This window comes from Telopea speciosissima, unplaced genomic scaffold (assembly GCF_018873765.1).
Source record: "Telopea speciosissima isolate NSW1024214 ecotype Mountain lineage unplaced genomic scaffold, Tspe_v1 Tspe_v1.0012, whole genome shotgun sequence".
NCBI classification, from domain to species: domain Eukaryota; kingdom Viridiplantae; phylum Streptophyta; class Magnoliopsida; order Proteales; family Proteaceae; genus Telopea; species Telopea speciosissima.
Window position 1 is genome coordinate 1,142,127 of NW_025317348.1, and position 17,500 is coordinate 1,159,626.

Sequence of the window (17,500 nt, forward strand, 5' to 3'; positions counted from 1 at the left end):
ATTTTGTCTCCTCTCCTTGAATGAAGTCAGTGGATTCGAACCACTTTGAAACCTGTCAAATCACGGGGAAGCGAACTTTCTATCAAACAAAAAACAGCTTCCTCTCCGACGCCGAAAGAAAATAGCAAATAGCTATTAGTTTAAAAAAGCCTTCTTTTTGATTAGAGAATTCTGCCTCTCTACCGCTCGTGCGAGTTCCTGGGCCGATTCCCATGCTTCTTCTTCGGCCCGCTGGTGGCATGGCACATTCTGCACGAAGTTGTCTCCGTGTTTGCGATAGAAGCAATCAGTTCATAGATCATAGAAGGCATTAACTCACTAACTAGACGGGTTCAGACTTCCTCCGTTTCTACATACTCTTAATGCTCTATTCATAGTCTCTATCACTGACCGGTCTGGATCCGTCTAGTGTTGATGAAGCCGGGCTCCGTGGATCGTCGGTAGCCTCCCAAGTGCTCGTGTTTTTCACGGATTTCTCCCAGGAACTGTTGATCCCTTCCGCTTCGCTCGTCCCGAGCGAAGTTTTGAGCTTACAGCATGTCCTTACAGGTGTCTTTCAACTCTGCTTGGTGATCGCTCGGGTACATGAGGGGGCCTGTAAGGGCCGCTTAGAATCCATCCATGAAGGACATACGCTCAAACCCCGTGGTGTTATCGATCATCATCTCGGTGATCGGTAATGGAAAATCATCTTTGGGACAAGCCTGGTTGAGATCTCGAAAGTCAATACAGACTCGGATCTGCCCATTCTTTTTCTTTATGGGGACAATGTTGGCCAACCAGTCTGGATACTTTTCTTCTCGAATGAAGCCGGCATCCTTCAACTTCTGTACTTCTTCTTTTTTACGCTCCGCCAACTCAGGGTGGAACTTGCGCTGTGGCTGTTTGACTGGCAAAATGTCAGGAGATATTGCTAACTTGTGCATTGCCACATTGGGATCCAACCCAGGCATTTCGGGATTGCTTTACTTGGAGCTATACCGAAATGCCTGGGTTGCTTAGGAAGGTTGGTTCGGGCAAGGAATGAGATGATTCTAAAGCCAGGGCAAAAGAAAACTAAGTAGCCAATGCGAGAAGAGGCGGTGGGTGGGCTCGGAAAGGTATGGTAGCAAAATGGTAGTCCGAAAGGAATGTTCTCGGGTAAATTTTCCTAGGTCAATGCCTGTGATCAGTCACATTTGAGACTCTAGCCAACCGCGTCTTAGTATTGGAATAATTCTATGACATGGTTCATTCAACTAGAAAAAGGAACCTATAAGCTTTAGCGTTCTTTCTTTTGAGCCCTAAATTCACTACTTCCATTCCATGGGATTTACCGGATGATACCAAAATGAGGAGAATCGGCTATTGAGAATAGATTTCGCTTGTGGCGTTAGGCCCCAACGGGACTGTTCCCAAGGCATATACCCTTAAGGAGGGTGCCCACCCAATAGCAGAAGCTGGGGGTATCTTGCCTGATCAATCTAACCTTCGCAGGTCATAATGCCTTGATTAATCATATACATAATATCACACGTCGTGAGACCTATTTCCATCGGTTTGCGTTCTTTCTGCACCAGTAGTTACTAAAGCTATAGTTTCAAAGCGGGGTTTTAGCTCCACGGTGAGATCATAAAGGGGGGTTCGAGAGAGCTCTTTTCCTAAATAGTAAAAATGAATAATCTGCGAGAAGTGATCCCCGCCTTCTCCCTTTGAGAAAGACGTATCGGAAGATCTAACATTTGTGCTACTTAGAAGAAAGAATATCTGGGCCTGCCAGGGGAAAGATCCGCCTCATTTGAAAGGTGTCGCTTCTTTGCTAGGGAAACGGGGGCTTCTATCACGACTTTTGTCCCCTTTTGGGTCCGAGGATGGACTCTTCGAACTTTCGTTTTTATGCTTAGAAAGATGCCCTTAAGGAGCACTTCTCAAGCTATCTCAATCTGACTTGCTTGCCTGAAGCTTAGTTCCTTCTATCTGAAATGGAAATATCAACAATAGTTGTGGGGAATTTGGTCACCTTTTGGGATTAAAGTAGTCCCGTATTGGTGCCTTTGGCGGTACCTCGCATCCTTGCTACTGAGCGAAACCCTACCGAGATGTGAGCCATAAGCCTCTCTTCCTGCTTCAACTTGGCAGGGGTCAATACCAAAACTCCCTATCTCAAGGGCTAGGTAGAAAACCCATATTTAGACGGATAGGATCTCAAAACAGATACTGACAAAGGATCGCATACCCCTTTCTCTAGGAATTGAATAAAGTACAAAAAAGTACATTTAGGTACCTGAAAAAGTACATTTGGGTGTCAATTGGCCTAGGGAAATTCCAAGAATCTCAAGAAGCTGGAAAGGGAGATTCCCCTACTCTTAGTCAATCCCCCGTCTGAGTTAAAAGTAATGGAGGAAGACTCTTATAGGTATAGGCATCTTCCTTAGCTATTTCAATCGTAAAGCGAGAGCTTGGGAGGTAGATCTGCCCTATGAAAGCTTCAGACACTTCTTTCGTGCTCTTGCTACTGGCTCGAGATCTGACTTCACAGGTGCTGCTAGCCAGGGGGAAATTCCATCACAACTGGGCAGGGAGAGAAGGGGGATCTATACTTTTCTTTAAAGCAATGGGAGAATCCCGCCAAACCCAATGTGTTAAGGATATAGTCATTTCACCGATACGGATATTGACTCTCAGGAGAATCTTTCTTCGGATGATCGCTTCTCGCAGATTCTCAATCTACGTTGATTACGGTGCAGCTGAGAAAGTCTATTGAGCACCTTGCCTCTCTGCTTTGATGTAGCCGCTAGGGAGGTGGGCTGGGTAAGAAGCCGCGAGAAGTTCACCGTTCAAATAGTAAATATGAGACCATATCTTAAATATAATATTTCAGTGCTTTGGGGCACCTTTTCCTTCTGGCTTTTCCGGGGACATTCTACTAATGTTCCTATGTACCAATCCGCTACTAAAGAGGAAGACCCCGGGCAGGCAAGGAGATAGCACAGATCAGATGGAAGAGACAGCGCAGCGGAAGAAGGTTGGTGCGAGACAGCGGATGAGAGTGGGGATGATCGAGCGTCAGCCCCGGTTACGGTTAGTGCTTGTCTCAGTTCCTATTCTGCTACTCCCAACATAGAAAGAAGCAAGGCCGACATGACTAGGATCAAAGTGTCAATCTTCGAGGAGAACAGCCAACCATTGCGTGTCACGTCACCCATCCGTAAAGGAATAAATCGATACCATACATCTCAGCAGTGGGATATTTCCTTTCTATGGTACGGGGTTAACCATTCCAGGTGACACTAGCCGGAAATTAAAAAATCTATTTTTATAGTAAGAGCATTTCATAGGTATAGCTGCTATATCTATTTGAACGGGCAATTCTATCCCAATAGTTCTTCTCCCGACCCCGTCCTTCCCCTAAGAAGAGGAGTTCCGGTCCACACCCTGAAATATATCCCGGAGAAGCTTGATCTTTAACCGGAGAATCGCGACTTTGATTTTAGGCCTTTTTAGGTCCCGGGATGGAGGGTAAAAAACTCTTGATAGAACCTTGGTTTCTGTAGCTAAAAAGTGAAGTTTGAGATGCCCGTGGGACACTTTGACCGGGTTCTTCTTGCTCAGAGATTGGGGTCAGAAGCGGAGCTCTCTTTCAACCAATCTGTGGAAAACGGCCTGAGGGAACAATTGGCACATGCGATAGAATGTTTCGCATCGATGAAGTCTGGTCATAGGCGCTCTCAACAATCTCAATTCCTATCTCCCATTGTTGTACCTAACCCTGAGAATTACCCCCCTGAGCCGATGGTCCACCGGACCATCGGATCAGGGGAAGGATTCAGATAGGAAGCAACGAGGAGATTGGATTGTCTTTCTAGTCTCTATCCTTGTCCTTTTTTTTTGGTTTGGTGGTTGCTACCAAGACGATTTCTTTATGCCCATCAAAGGACCTCGAGATGCTAATCCACGAAAAACGATACGAGAAATTCGAAAGAACTCATATACGGAACGAGGGCGACCAGTGGAAATACATCGGTTTCTTACTCGTGCAAAGGAACTATTTCTTGGCAACTTGGACAACTTATAACGATGTTTGTCCCGCATATCACTAGGAAGATCGGGATCTTTTTTTTTTTTTCCCCCCCACCCCCTTTGGGCGCTAGTATGGTGACTAACCATACAACCATCTCCGGACACGCCCCCCGGGGGTCAACCCGAGAATTCTCGTCCAAATCTACCTTTTACGGAAGACTCGGACAAAGTCCGGAGAGACTCTGCGCTCAGGTGCGCCTACAGTCAACTATTCGATTACTCCTTTCCAGGCGCGAGGTAAAGTCAATCCCTCGCACCTTACCAAGAAAGCGGTATTTCCTGAACCTCCGAGGAGGGCCATATATCCCACATAGTTAGGGAGATATTCCACTAAAGATGGGGGACACCATGACGGTCCTTTCTCTGACACAAAGTCGAAACATTTCCACATCAAGCCAAAACGACATAAATCGTCACGATAATTCATTTTTACTTGAAAGGATGTCTCAACTTGGGGTGCATCAAAGAAAGCCTCCAAGTTGACATCCGGAGAGAGAGCAACCATGTAATACCAACGGCAGTATTTTAGCCACTGAGAAACCCAATTTCGAAGCACTGACCACTCCAAGAAAGATTCACATCCTTCACTTGGAAATAATTCCGAAGGAGCCAAATGTAAATCTTTTTGCTTCATTTGATCCCTTAAATAAGAAATCAAGAAGCCTTTTAAGTAGGGGGATAAAGGAAGACCTCTACCCAACCACAACTCAAAGGGGTACTGGCTTTTATTCGAAGGTTTCTCAAACATGGCCCTCAAGCGAGAGACCTTACGAGACTCATTATGATTGAGCCTAGCAAGGACCCGAAATCCAGCCCCTCCGATGCAATGATGAGAACCGGGAAACCTGATACAACTCAAACATTGCCATCAGACCGAAAGGGTGCGTATACCCACACAAAGTCCGCATTGATACAGGACTAATGTCAACAGTACCAGCACGAACACGGAATCGTTTGGCAAACTCAAAAGCTCCAATATCAGACACAAGTGACTTTTGTCGTGATATTGTGACTCCGAGTTCATCAAGCGATTCCTCATAGGCCTTCGCAACATCAGGATCTCCAATTACTACATCGTCGCCGAGAACTGCATAATTGGTAAAACGCTCTCCGGGATGAACCAATTCAGCACAATACCACACCAAAATATGGTGTGATAGTGCGAAGAGGGCCCAAGAGGGGTCCCATAGGGACCAGCGGTTGACCAGCGACAAAGCAAACTGGACGACGGGACCGTGTTTGAGGAAAATCAAACACATGTTGCCCCAACGTCGAGTTTACAACGGCTGATGCAACAGAAGGTCCAAATAAACACTGTACTGTACAACACTATATAAGAAATAAAGTGGCCACCTATCAGTAGCCGACTTTAAATCAAAACTAAAACAGTGTTTACAACCCACTAGGTTTCGCAATGGTAACGTTTGATCAAAGGTCCCATCATTAGGTATACGTCGAAGAATCGACATAAACCATTCATGATAGGGAAGCAAGCTACCTTTGTTTAATATAGTTGCCAATTGCGAATACCCTACTTTTACCGCCTCCCTCAAGAGACATACCTAATCTGCCACCGACCCATGGAATATGTTGAGTGGTTGGAGACGGCAGGTACTGACCGCAACACCTTTCAAACCAATCAAGATCTTTATTGGCCCAAAAGGTGTTCATAGGATCAAAAGCGAACCTAATGCGGGGAGGCCACAACAAGCCGGGAGAGAAGTGATCTTGTCGAGCATGTATAAACTCGAGAAGACCCACAAAGGCAAACAGCTCATAAAATACAGCTGTGAAGATTGACCGGTGTTTTAAATACCGACGAATCAACATCCCTTTTGGGGATTTGCCCTCATACTCAACCTCTTGTTGCAGAGCTACCTTAACCGTTGAATGGGACGGGACGGCTTTCCAGGTAGGTACCCAACTCATACCCTGGTGCACAGGTATGGAGGATACATAGGGAGTATACCTATCCAAAAGTGATTTCATTTTTTCTTTCACTTTGGAAACGAACCCGATCACCCTATCTAGGTCAGTAACAGGAGTCACTATCGAACTAAACGTTGACCTATTTATTTTAGGCGCTAATTCTATTAGCTTACTCAACGAAAAGAACGATAAGTACAACTGTACTAACCTATCGGAGTAATCATCCCGACGTCTAATCTTATGACGATGAAACGCGGGAATGATTCGAGGTAACCCCCCTCTCGTAAGAGAGACGGGCACGGGAAGTAAGGAAGGTTTCACTTTTGAGGACCCGTACGCCATCTGTAATGATGACGCACACTGCTTCAAATACAAAGCAGTGAATAACGGTCCCGACCTGTTAACTAACCGCACGACCTCTTTACTGAAGAGGTAGGATGCTATACACACTTCCTTGGACAAGCAATCAAAGATTATCAAGGAAACTCGGCTGCAGAGCCCCCTGATAATCGAAGACCTTCGGATGGCCTTCTGCCATCGAAGGGGACTGAGCGACAGAGCAATGTTTTATAATTTTTTTTTAATTCTTGGCATTGTTTACAACTTGTACTTGGTAACCTTTAACGGCACAGTAGCCGGCCACGGGGGGAACCTCACCCCCCCACGGAGCGGTAAGAGCGTACCAAGCTGTCGTCCTCCTCGCTATAGTCCACCTCGAACTCCCCTAGTGCTCTTCAACTTGTTGGAGAGGATGGATGGCACTTGATGATGAGTCAAGTCCAAATTACATGTGGTACACCTACCACAGATAACTGGTGAGGAAATCACCACTATATCTTAGTAGAGCCTAGTAGTCACTAGGATACTATCACCAGTGATGATGCCTCTGGTCACACTGAGTGAAAGAGAATGATAACAATCATTCTACAATTAAAAGACTCTGCGCTCAGTGCGAGGGGGCCGGAGGTCCCACCACACGGATTGATCCGTGTATTGGTGCCCTCTATCCTTGTCCTTTGTTTGGGGATTCTTTTGCTTGAGGCAGTCGATGACTGTATGCCTATTTGAGATAGTTCGAACTTTACACCTCCACTTGACAAGAATTATTGGCCTGACAATGTCTGCGAGTTAGCTATTAAATTTATTTTCCTCGATAGGAGCACCGGCATTGACAAAAGCAATTCATTCCACTACGTACTGGGGGTAGGTGATTCTCAGCCTCAGAGGGGCCCGGAGCGGAGAAGATTCATCCTATCAATTACCAGCCAGTGAAGCGATCTTTCAACATATGATTTGCTGGATGACACAGGTGGAGCATGTGGAGTGAGCCATGCCGGGGAAGGAAGATCCCGGCTCAGAAGAAAGTGGATATGCCGGTTCTATGTCTGAAATAGCCGATTTCCGGTTCATTTGATGACTCAACTGACACAACTTAGAGTTGTTCGAAGCTGCAACGGTCTCATCGGATCTTTCCATACGACGATCCTTCACCTGTCCATTCTTTTTCTTCTTCTCTACCCCACCCACACCTGACGATATGAATAGCGAAGCAAAACCCACACCCGTACGAGTGAAACAGCAGATCGAGATGAGACAAAGAAAGGGTCTGAAAGAGCTATGGTTAGTTCCATAAATGTTGATCGAAAGCTCTGTTTTTCTACCGAGATCGAAAACAACCTCGAGCGATTTCCCTGCCCAGACATTGATTGAGGAACCGTACTCTACCCATATTGATTCCTATGGAAGTTGCAAGCTGAGATTGAATGATGAAATAAGGATCTTTCAAACTATTGATGTACCGACCCAGGGAATTCCCGGAGGGGATTCTCTCTCGCTGAGAGGTAGGAATGACTTGTTCATTGAGTCAATTTCGAATTGGATGAGTCGAAATGACGCGACGAAGCATTCCTTTGGACCATCTTCCTTCTCGACTGTGAGCGATCACGAAAAAATTGTTACTTACGATGAATCTTGTTTCATAGCTAGCGGAATCAGGGGAAGAATTGGTTCGTAGGATCCTCTTCTTATCAACGCTTCTCAGGAGCTGTATAAACACGATCGAGAGGCCGTATGAACAGAACATTCCACGACCGGAGCTTAAAGAAGTAGTTTTTGCTTTGTCTCTGGGGCATGCCCTAAGGTATCTATCTAGTGCTCACCTAAACCAATCAACGTATGTAGCGCCGGGGGAATCCCAATACCAAACCCTTGGCGCATCTGAGTTTCGAAAGCGATCCATTAACCAACAGGAATGGAACAAACATGGCAATGGTGGGACACTGGAAGTCTCTCTTGTGCTTGTGCGCGAACATCCCCCAATGGTAGTAGGGAGGATTCTTTCTTGTATGTACATGTACGGATGAGCAAAACGAAAGAAAAGAGTAACATCATATAGGTGATAGTAGGGGCACTTGACATTAGGTACTTTTCTTGTCGGTTCGGCTAATTCCCTAGATCCAGCGTATTTGGGTGCGTATGCCTAGATCAACAATCTGGGCTCTATACGAGCGCCTACTCCGGGAAGGGAAGAATGAATTTCACAGGGTTCGATTAGCAGCTGAAACCTAAACTTGGTCTGAGCCCGCCCACCTACCCCTTTAGTGAGGGGCCACTATGCCACAATGTCCTAAGCCTGGTCTATCATTTTAACTTTCGCCAGGATGGGACAACCTTTGCAGGAACAGCCGGAACTGAGCCTAGTGGGGCCCCCCGTGAGACCGCGCGAATAACGTCAAACATAGAAGGAGGTGCCTGCAGCAAAAGATTCTACTTCGAACTCACGAATTATCGAAAAAGAAGGGCATTCCCAGACGTGACTAGAGAATAGCTCGAAGGAGATGTGTTGGTATTAGCCGGAGCTGGGCTGCTGGCATAGATAGTCAATTTTTCCATAAATGGTAGGCACAGAAACAGAAGCAAGAGCTTCAAAGGGAAACAGGTCCCAATCCATAAACATCTGAGTCAAAGTAGGTGTACTAATCTGTATTATCATTTCCAAGTTATTAATATGTAGAGCGAAGGCAGGGCCCAAGTCCAGCAGCCCCTGAAAAAGCATTTCAAAGTCGGGAATTTCACTCCAAAGAGGTCTCGCCCCGAAGCACAAAGCCGAGCTGGGATTAGGAGCATTTCCATGTGTCATACATTATCGAATAGCCCAACTGGGTATCTCGCGCAAGAATTCATGCTGTAAGTACGGGCTCTTGCCCTGCCCAATAGCAAGAGTTGGGAGTCAGACTTTTCCATAAATGGCCTCGCTGAGAATGGTCGCTCTCTCTTTAGTCTTTGTATCCATAAGTCGAGGCGCTGTCAAGCCCTGTAAAGATTGTTTTTCGCTTGCAACTACGAAATAAGGGCTGGCTAGCCGCTGCAACAAAGCAATTTCTGCAAAGGAAGTTGAGACAAAGATGTGAAATTCATTTATTTAGATGTTGTTTCACGCGTAGCGGAGACTTTCTCGAGGAAGTTGGGATTAAGAGTTTCATTTTGTACATCAAACATAAGCTGGGCAACGCTACCTAAGGCGGGGTGCTCCCTCGGGCATTCTTTTGAAGCAGAAGGGTCTGAAAGAGCTCACCGAGGTGAAGCAGCACCCTCAACTCGGGCAGGGACGACTTTGAACACACTTTATCGGACGCAGCGGCTACCGCTCCTCGGTGGAGTAAAGACCTTCTCCATTTGTGCTCGTGTAGTACGAATTTACTTTTTCAGTATGTGCTGGTTGAGCCCTCATGAAGCTTTCTTTCTAGAGAAATGTATGTGAGAAACTGCCAACGAGTACGACATGCATTTTCGTTGTAACTAAAGGGAGTATCGGCATAACCTATTCATACAAGGTCGCCCCTATCCGGTGGTTTTTTTGGACAAAGCGACTGGGAATCGATCCCAGAAAGAGCAATCCGGACGAGTACCAAAAGAGATCATAAGTAGCATCGTTGATCGACCCAATTCCCGCTTTTGATGGTGTAGTAATGTGTCACGGCTGACGCGCCTTTAAAAGTACTTTCTGTAATGATTAATCTTGCCATGACCTATACCATGGAGCTATTCCACCGCTGAATGTGACTTAGTAAGAACATGTTTCGGAGCGAACTCCTGCTCCGCAAAAGCTTTTAGAGGGACTATTTCACTTTCGGGTGGTGGTAAACTCTTCCTGTAGCGCTTGCTTCAGATTCGGCTTATGAGTGGGCTTACTCCAATGCTCTGGGAGGGGTCTCTCAACCTGATCACATACTCGTTTTCAAAGATACATTGGGGTATTTCCCAAGAGGTGACACCCTTCTACGAGAGAAATTAGGTGACAATTCTCAACAGATACCACAAAGTAGGTGCACAAATTCAATTGGAAAGATCCCTTACGGTCAGTACCATTTCCATAATAAATTTTTTTTTGGAATAGCCAAAGAAAAAGGAGAATTTACCTGCTTCGGATGTCTCAGTAGCGCGCTTTGACCGCTGCTAATTGTTCCGTTCCTGCGGCCTGTGGATAGCTTTCAAAGCTGACTTACGACAGCATTTGGATAAAATAACTCACAGCGAAACACTCCACTTTGTTGCTTCGAAGAAAGAAGGAAAAGAACGACATGGGACGAACTTGCTCTCCTTATCCGTCTGCCCGCACCTCTGATGAAGAAATCCAAGCACATTAATTTCATTAATCCTGATCGCGTCAAGGGAATGAGGCAGGCTAGCAACCTCCTTTTTCTATACCTAGATCGATGAATAAGTACCAGGATGTTACCTAAAAAGTCCATTCCTGCCGAAACTTAAGGGGAAGATCTTGAAATGAAGTCTGTCTACTCGTCGGTTTATCCCGAAACAACAGCGTATCTTCCATCTCGAGATGATTGAATGAATTTGTATGCCCGATGTCTAACCGTCAAAACGAAAGACAAGGGGCAAGAGGTAAGCTTTAGCGAGCCTGTGAGAGGTTCGGAACGAGCATTTTCTATACATAAATATGCCAAAATTAGAAACCTTTTTCATGTTCTCTGGGGAAGGAGTTCTTTGGTTTTGATTCCAGGTATGACGTAGTAGAAAGAAGAGTCCTTTGCCTTAGCACGGAGCTATAGTAGGACCCGGGTGAACAAAAGCATTTCAAGCTCTACCATAGAGGTTGGTCCCACCAGTTAGTAGCAGTTTTCATCGACTTAGATGAGTTAGAATTCCCATCTTTATCAAGTAGGTTAAACGAGCACATAGGAACCTCTGCTAGCAGGATTATTTCGATAAAGTGCCAACCGAAGTGCCCAATCTTGATGACTTAAATGAACATCCGAAGCAGGCAAGATAGGAGCATGAGCACCCAAACCCATATCAGAAAAGCCTTGGCTTAGCCATAACGAGATCAATCACTCAGTCTTCGCTACAGAAGGTGCCTCTATCTAAGCTGGAGCTTGAAACTAAACCAGAAGCGGCAGCCTAAGCTCCCTTGATAAACAGGGATCCGGAAATGGAATGAAAGTTGCAATTCCACGACTGGAAAATGGCCATGTCAGCGATGTTTGAAGTGGACGGCTAGCTCTAGAAAAAATCTTTGGGACATCCAGATATTACACCCTAGGGGATCGCTCGTCACTATGGTTTTGGCTCATCCTGAGTAGGAACCGGAACCAGCCGACGATCAATTCGATGCATCCCGTTCGGATCAATGATGAGCTCAACCGGAACCGGCAATCGCAAAAGGAACAGAGCCCCTGGGAGTTGGTTAGACATATGCGTACGAACCGGCAACCACTGGGATTTCATCACTCCTTGGCACTAGTTCAGGTAGATCCTTGGTCAAAGACTTTTGAAATTCTTTAGTATGAATATACCTCTCTGGAAAGAATAATTTTGGTACGTGTACGGATGAAGAAGACGAGGTCGGAGTAGTACATAGATAGTAGGGCTGCCTGAAATCGGCTGACATAGCTAGATTACCAGAGTGGGGGTCTTGCTTTCAGCAGCGAATTATACTCATGCAAAAGGAAATGTCAAGCTGTGGAAGCCGTCCATTTAGATGTTCGTTCTGTGTACCCGCACCTTCTTGAGAGGTCTTGCAAGAGACAGGAATGAGCCGGAGCGGCTGACGCACCTAACGAAGGATATTGCTTCTGTGGCCAATCTATGAGACGGAAAACGAGACTATATGACCCCTCCCATCCCCGACTAAAGACCTAAAAGAGGCCCTAGGCCCCCTCAATCAAGTTGATATTCCATCTTTGACAGCTAAATCGAGAAAAAAGGTTTCTATGCTTAACACATGTGCTTTGATGGATTCTACCATTGATATCCATTTGGACCTTCTAATTGAGTCACTGGGATCGACAGACAACTTCCTTCGCGCGGACGGAAAGTAGTACTTCGTATCCTCCCTCGCCGAACGATTGCACTGCTGCCTTGAAAGAGGAGAATGAAGAGTGATCTTGACGAACATCCCGAAATGAAAGAAGAAATGCCAAGGAACGGAAAGCCCTCTCTCATTCACTTGCACGGGTTATACTTGAGGATCAGATCAAGCTCAGTAACGAGATATCAGGTAGCTGCCCTAGAATGAAAGATCAGTTTCAGCGCTTGCTCAAAGGAAGATGAATGGTTCTGTTTGCCTGCCCGTAGGGAATAGCACAGGCTCGATTCCAGTTGTTGTCTGTCTAACTGCCCATGATCAACAAAAATTGTATAAAAAGAGATTCAATCGAGTTCGCTTCTACTTTTTGTATAAGAAAGATATAGGTGAAAAGGAAAGAAACAAGGAACGGAAAGTACAGCATTACACTTCCCAGAGACTAGGCTATGATTTTAGCAATGGGATACGAATTAGCTAATCCAGCAATTAGCGTAGTAAAAGATGCTAGTGATTTACCAACAAACTAAAAGGTAGGAACGGCATCCATATTCCAATCTGGTGACACACATGTGAGTCTGAATTCATCTCAATCATGTGTCGATACTGTGGCTCGTTATCATCATGGATGTTACTGGTTGCCTTGTTTTACTTGAAATGCCCTCGATGAAGGAACTCACGGATTTTTTTTTTAAAGAAGGAAATTGGGTATGGTAGACAACGAATGATGGTACTGTTTATCGCGGATTCCATCACCATAAATAGAAAAATCGATATGCCTTGCTTCCCCGCCCTGCCTCTTGTGCTTTGCGGTATACTTACCTGTTTTCTCTACGTTCTGTGTTTACCTTGTTTCCTAGTTAACGATTTGGTGAATTTTTCTCTCATGGAGCTACTATTTTTGTAACGGCACTCGTTATCGCTGATCATGAAAGACAATATAGCGTAAATAGGATCTCACGTTCTCAAAATCCAGAAGATCGGAAGGAATCTAAAGTGAGTACCCAGGTTCATTCAACGTAGTTTTCTGGCAGTTAGTCCAGTTAGAGCGTTTTGAGATCTCATCCGCAGGTCAATTTCTCTGGTACTCTTCATGGCAAACACTATCGACCGGAAAGGAGTCGAACCTTTCTTTCCAAATCCTTTCGATCGTAAAAGCACCAGGTCCAAGATACAAGAAAAGACATCCAATAAGGAAGTCGATAGGTACTAGTCAGCTGTGTGAATCACGGCGAAACGATAATGGAACAATCATACACTAAGGAACCTAACAGGCCGATAGTAGTAATGTAATGAGAGAAAAGGCTTTTTTTGGTATTGGATGTATCGTTAGGTTGAAAAATGCTCCTTCCTTATCCGCGCTTAATGCGCCAAATTAATTCGATAAATCCCAGTTTTGTTTTTTTCTCTGGAGTTCCGCAGCCCAATAGGCGTTACGGCCGTGCACCTCGAGATCTGAAAGAATATCCCGGAGTTTTAAGTGGGGAATTCACCCCCTCTTTTGTTGACAAGGACCCCCTCCCGGATCGGAGGGTGATGCCGCACACCTCCTGTGGGCCTTGGTCATCATCGAAGATATCGCCAAGCAAGGATTCAGTATCCCCGCTCACTTGCACCATCCCACAATGAACGGGAGAGTGATCTCCCCAGAAGTCAGAGTCAGAATCAGAGTAAGCTAAGCTACCTCCATTCCTAAGGCATGTACTCTTCGAGGATGACGGGGACTCGAGGCTTTTGGATGTAAAGGTCCTCAGTCACTCGTTTGATGAATTCCTCGATGTCTTCGGCGGGCATGACCTTCCGAAGGAGTTTGTTCTTCAGCTTTCTCTTCTTCTTGGAACCTGGCGCTCGACGGCGTCTAGTCCTTTGAGGAGCCAAAGTTGAAGTTTGATGTTGTTGGGCAGCCCTTGCAGCAGCTACGCTGTCCTTTTGCTGACAAAAGTTTGCCACCCATCGCCGTGCAACTCGTCCTCTGAAGCTGATGAGTTCAAGTCTTCATCGGAACAGGAAGGCAACTTCTCTCTTAGGGAGAGGACAATCCTCATCTGATTCGTTGACTGGTGCGGGACGATACCCTTTTAATGGTGAAGGAATCCTTGCAATGGATGTGGAGTTGGCTGAGACCTTCTCCTGTTTAGACTCCTTCGATGGCTCGGTTACGGGGCGTATACGGATGGTCCCATTGTCGATGAGCTTTTGCACTCGCCCCAAATCGCCTTTTGAACGAAGGAGATAGGAGTCCGTTAGCTGCCTTTGATCCGATAGATGGAAGAGTGCTTTCTGTCGGAGTTTGCCCTGTTGGTTCAGAGCTCTCTGGAGGATCTTGATTCATGGAATAACACTCAATGTAAACTAGTCTCCAGATGGATAGTTCGCCGATGAAGGATTCACTGAGACTTCTCCTCTTGTCCCTCCCTCCCCGGGTTGATTTAGATAATCAATGAACTGATCCACTAGCAGATAGCAGCCTTGGATCATCTCCGACTCACTTTCCCTTCTACACCTGACGCTGCCTTAGCACCTGATATCTTTCTTACATATGGAATATCTTTGGTTGGAACAACTTCTCAACTTGTCCCTCCGACTGATGGTTTGGGTAGGATAGTTTGCCCCACTGGCCTCCGTCCAGCAACAGCCAGGGATTTACTTGGATATAGAGATAGAAAGTCTTCCGGTTCGTCAGACCTGGAAGTGGGGATATTTTGATGTTGATTCGTATATAATGGATGGGAAGACTCTTTCGGAGAGATAGATTCACCAGCCTGTCAAGTGGAGCCTTCGGAACTTGACTCCACAGGGGATAAAGGATTGAAAGTAACGGATAGAAGGTTTGCACCCGCACCGGCACGCCTTGAATCACTCACAGTCTATACTATGTCGCGAGTTTAGCTAAAATACGGTTTTTGCTCCTAAAGTTAGCTGAGTGCTAACCTTGCCTGATCTCTTTCTCCTCCTGGATACCTAGAGAACCTAAATGAAGCTTCTTTCTTCTTAGGGTTCTCTAGGCTTGTATCCAGTATGGAGCCAACGTCGAAGTATAAGTCATGGCAGCCTCCGACTGTTCCTGTTCCCTGTTGTTTGTAGCAGGGACGCGGCGGACCTCTCACTATAGCCTATCTCTTTGGATTAGGTCCGTGTCCACCGCGCCAGGTAACCTAACACGGAATCAGGCCAGCTATTTCGACCTGAACTTGGTTAGTGTCATCGGCGTGGGAGCGCATCTATCTGACTCACTCGTGTGTTCAGCATAATGACATCGCCCGCACAATCATAGCCGGCAGTTTCTGACCCCATCCAGTCTGAATGAAAGGTAAGGCACAGAGCTTCTCCAAGCCAGACTAGTTGAGAAATTAGTATCCGGCCTAGAGGTGACGACAAAGAAAAGGTCACACGCCTACTGTGCTTTCTATGATCATCTACGCAATAACTCGATCTGTCTTTCAAGAGATAATCCAGAAGGACTTCCATTTCATTAAGGACACGCAGGCGAAGGGACTGCTTGGAGGAGCAGGCCCGAGCGAGTAGGAGCAGGGTGGTCGTAGATCAGGGAGTGGGCCCGATCGAACTGCTCTTAAAGGGGGGGTCCCACAGTTTGATCACAAAGAGTAAATTGAGAATGTTTCCCGCACGACCTAAGCATGCGTGTGCTAATGAGGCGGTAAAATAAGAGAATGTGTTCTGCTTTCCTTCCTGTCCTTCCCTCTCTCTTCTTGTCCTCTGACAAAACTAGTTGTCAGAGTTGCAGGTTGGAAAACACTGAATATATCTATTACAGAGAAAACAAACCAAGAGAGGTACACAAGAGAAGAATACAAACACTTACCAACCAAGAAGAAGATGCGCGTACTAACGCGTCTTAGTAATGTGAGCGCTAGCTCAGCCGTTGCTTCTTTGGTCTACGATCAGCTAGCGCTCAGGACTTTCTTCTTCGCGGAAGGACTTGCTTGCTTTCTTCGCTCCGTAGTTTGCTGCTTTCGAGCCTACGTTTGCAGGCTAGCTCGTGCAATCAACGAAAAATTCCTTCGCCAGAAGCAAAGAAGAAAGTCCTTCCGCCCCTATTTGAGTAAGGCGCGCGCCAGAACAACCTAATAGAGGGCGCGTTAGCGCAGTAGTTTTCCTGATTTACAATCAGATTTACAACCAGCCTGCGGTCGAGCTGATCTACGAGCACTCTCTCCCGGTGGTCGAGCTGATCTACGAGCACTCTCTCCCGGTGGTCGAGCTGGTCTACGACCACCCCTGTAGTTTTCTTCGCTTGGTAAGCTAAGCAAGCCTGGTTCTCCGGGCACTATGGTAGGACGTGGATCGCTCATGACGAGAATGGCCTTCTCCGTAATGTAATGTAATAGAAGAGTCACGGTCCAGTTCCCCTCCCTTCTCGACCAGACGAAGGAGAGATGAATACTATATGGTAGCGGCGGGTAAGGGCTTGGCTTGACCGTGTGTTCTCTCCTGGTCGGGTCGGAGGCGAAGACTGGCAAAGTTCATCATTCAGTGCAGTGGTGGGGTGTTCATAGAAAAGAAGGCGTCGCCCAACGAGTGGCAGATTTGGATGGAGTCTCGCTTGGATGCTGGGGAGATCCATAGATCTGGATAGAGTCTCGCTCATAGAGGAAGAGTACGCGCGCTAGCGCGCTACGGCTTACGCAGTTGATCGGATCAGATAGCCCTTCGGGCAACCAACCAAACCCGGCACATCAAATTCCGATCAACAACTTGGAGGTATGGCTGAGTGGCTTAAGGCATTGGTTTGCTAAATCGACATACAAGAAGATTGTATCATGGGTTCGAATCCCATTTCCTCCGGCACGGAAGTGGAACGGGCGGGCGAAATTACGTGAGAGAAAGAACCTCTTGGTGGAGTCCCCCGGAGGACAGAATAGCACTACTTAGTGAGACGGAGCGGAGAGCCTCCTTCTTGTTCTTGGTGGCGTCTATAGCGAAGAACACCTGACCGAACGAGGGCCGGCCAGGGACTGGACGGCTCTCGGTTCTTGAGCAAGCTCCTCCACTGCTTGGTAAGGTAGGGCGCTATTCGATGAAGAAAACACACACTTTAGGAAAGTGGTTCAGGTAGCTCAGCTGGTTAGAGCAAAGGACTGAAAATCCTTGTGTCAGTGGTTCGAATCCACTTCTAAGCGGGCGAAGGGTGCTCTTCAGGTAGCCGGGAGCGAGCCGGATTTCAAAATT

General features: G+C 46.4%; 1 protein-coding gene, 1 long non-coding RNA gene and 1 other non-coding gene across 4 annotated transcripts in view; 2 read left to right on the forward strand and 1 right to left on the reverse strand.

Annotated features, from left to right (window-relative positions):
• The window catches only part of LOC122647153, a 32,698-nt gene that overhangs the window by 5,869 nt on the left and 9,329 nt on the right, over positions 1 to 17,500 (reverse strand). The window contains exon 2 of the long non-coding RNA XR_006330809.1: positions 5,622 to 5,626. This is a non-coding gene — a long non-coding RNA (uncharacterized LOC122647153). The remainder of the gene's footprint in view (positions 1 to 5,621; positions 5,627 to 17,500) is intronic.
• Positions 16,239 to 17,500, forward strand: part of LOC122647141 (NADH-ubiquinone oxidoreductase chain 5) — a 12,912-nt gene continuing 11,650 nt past the window's right edge. The window contains exon 1 of one of the 2 annotated variants that reach the window (XM_043840629.1): positions 16,239 to 17,500. This exon is cut by the window's right edge and continues 835 nt beyond it. The gene's annotated coding sequence lies outside the window, so the exon portion shown is untranslated. The other variant, XM_043840628.1, reaches the window with a different exon arrangement.
• On the forward strand, positions 17,378 to 17,451 carry TRNAF-GAA. The gene has a single exon. It is a non-coding gene; the product is annotated as a tRNA-Phe (tRNA).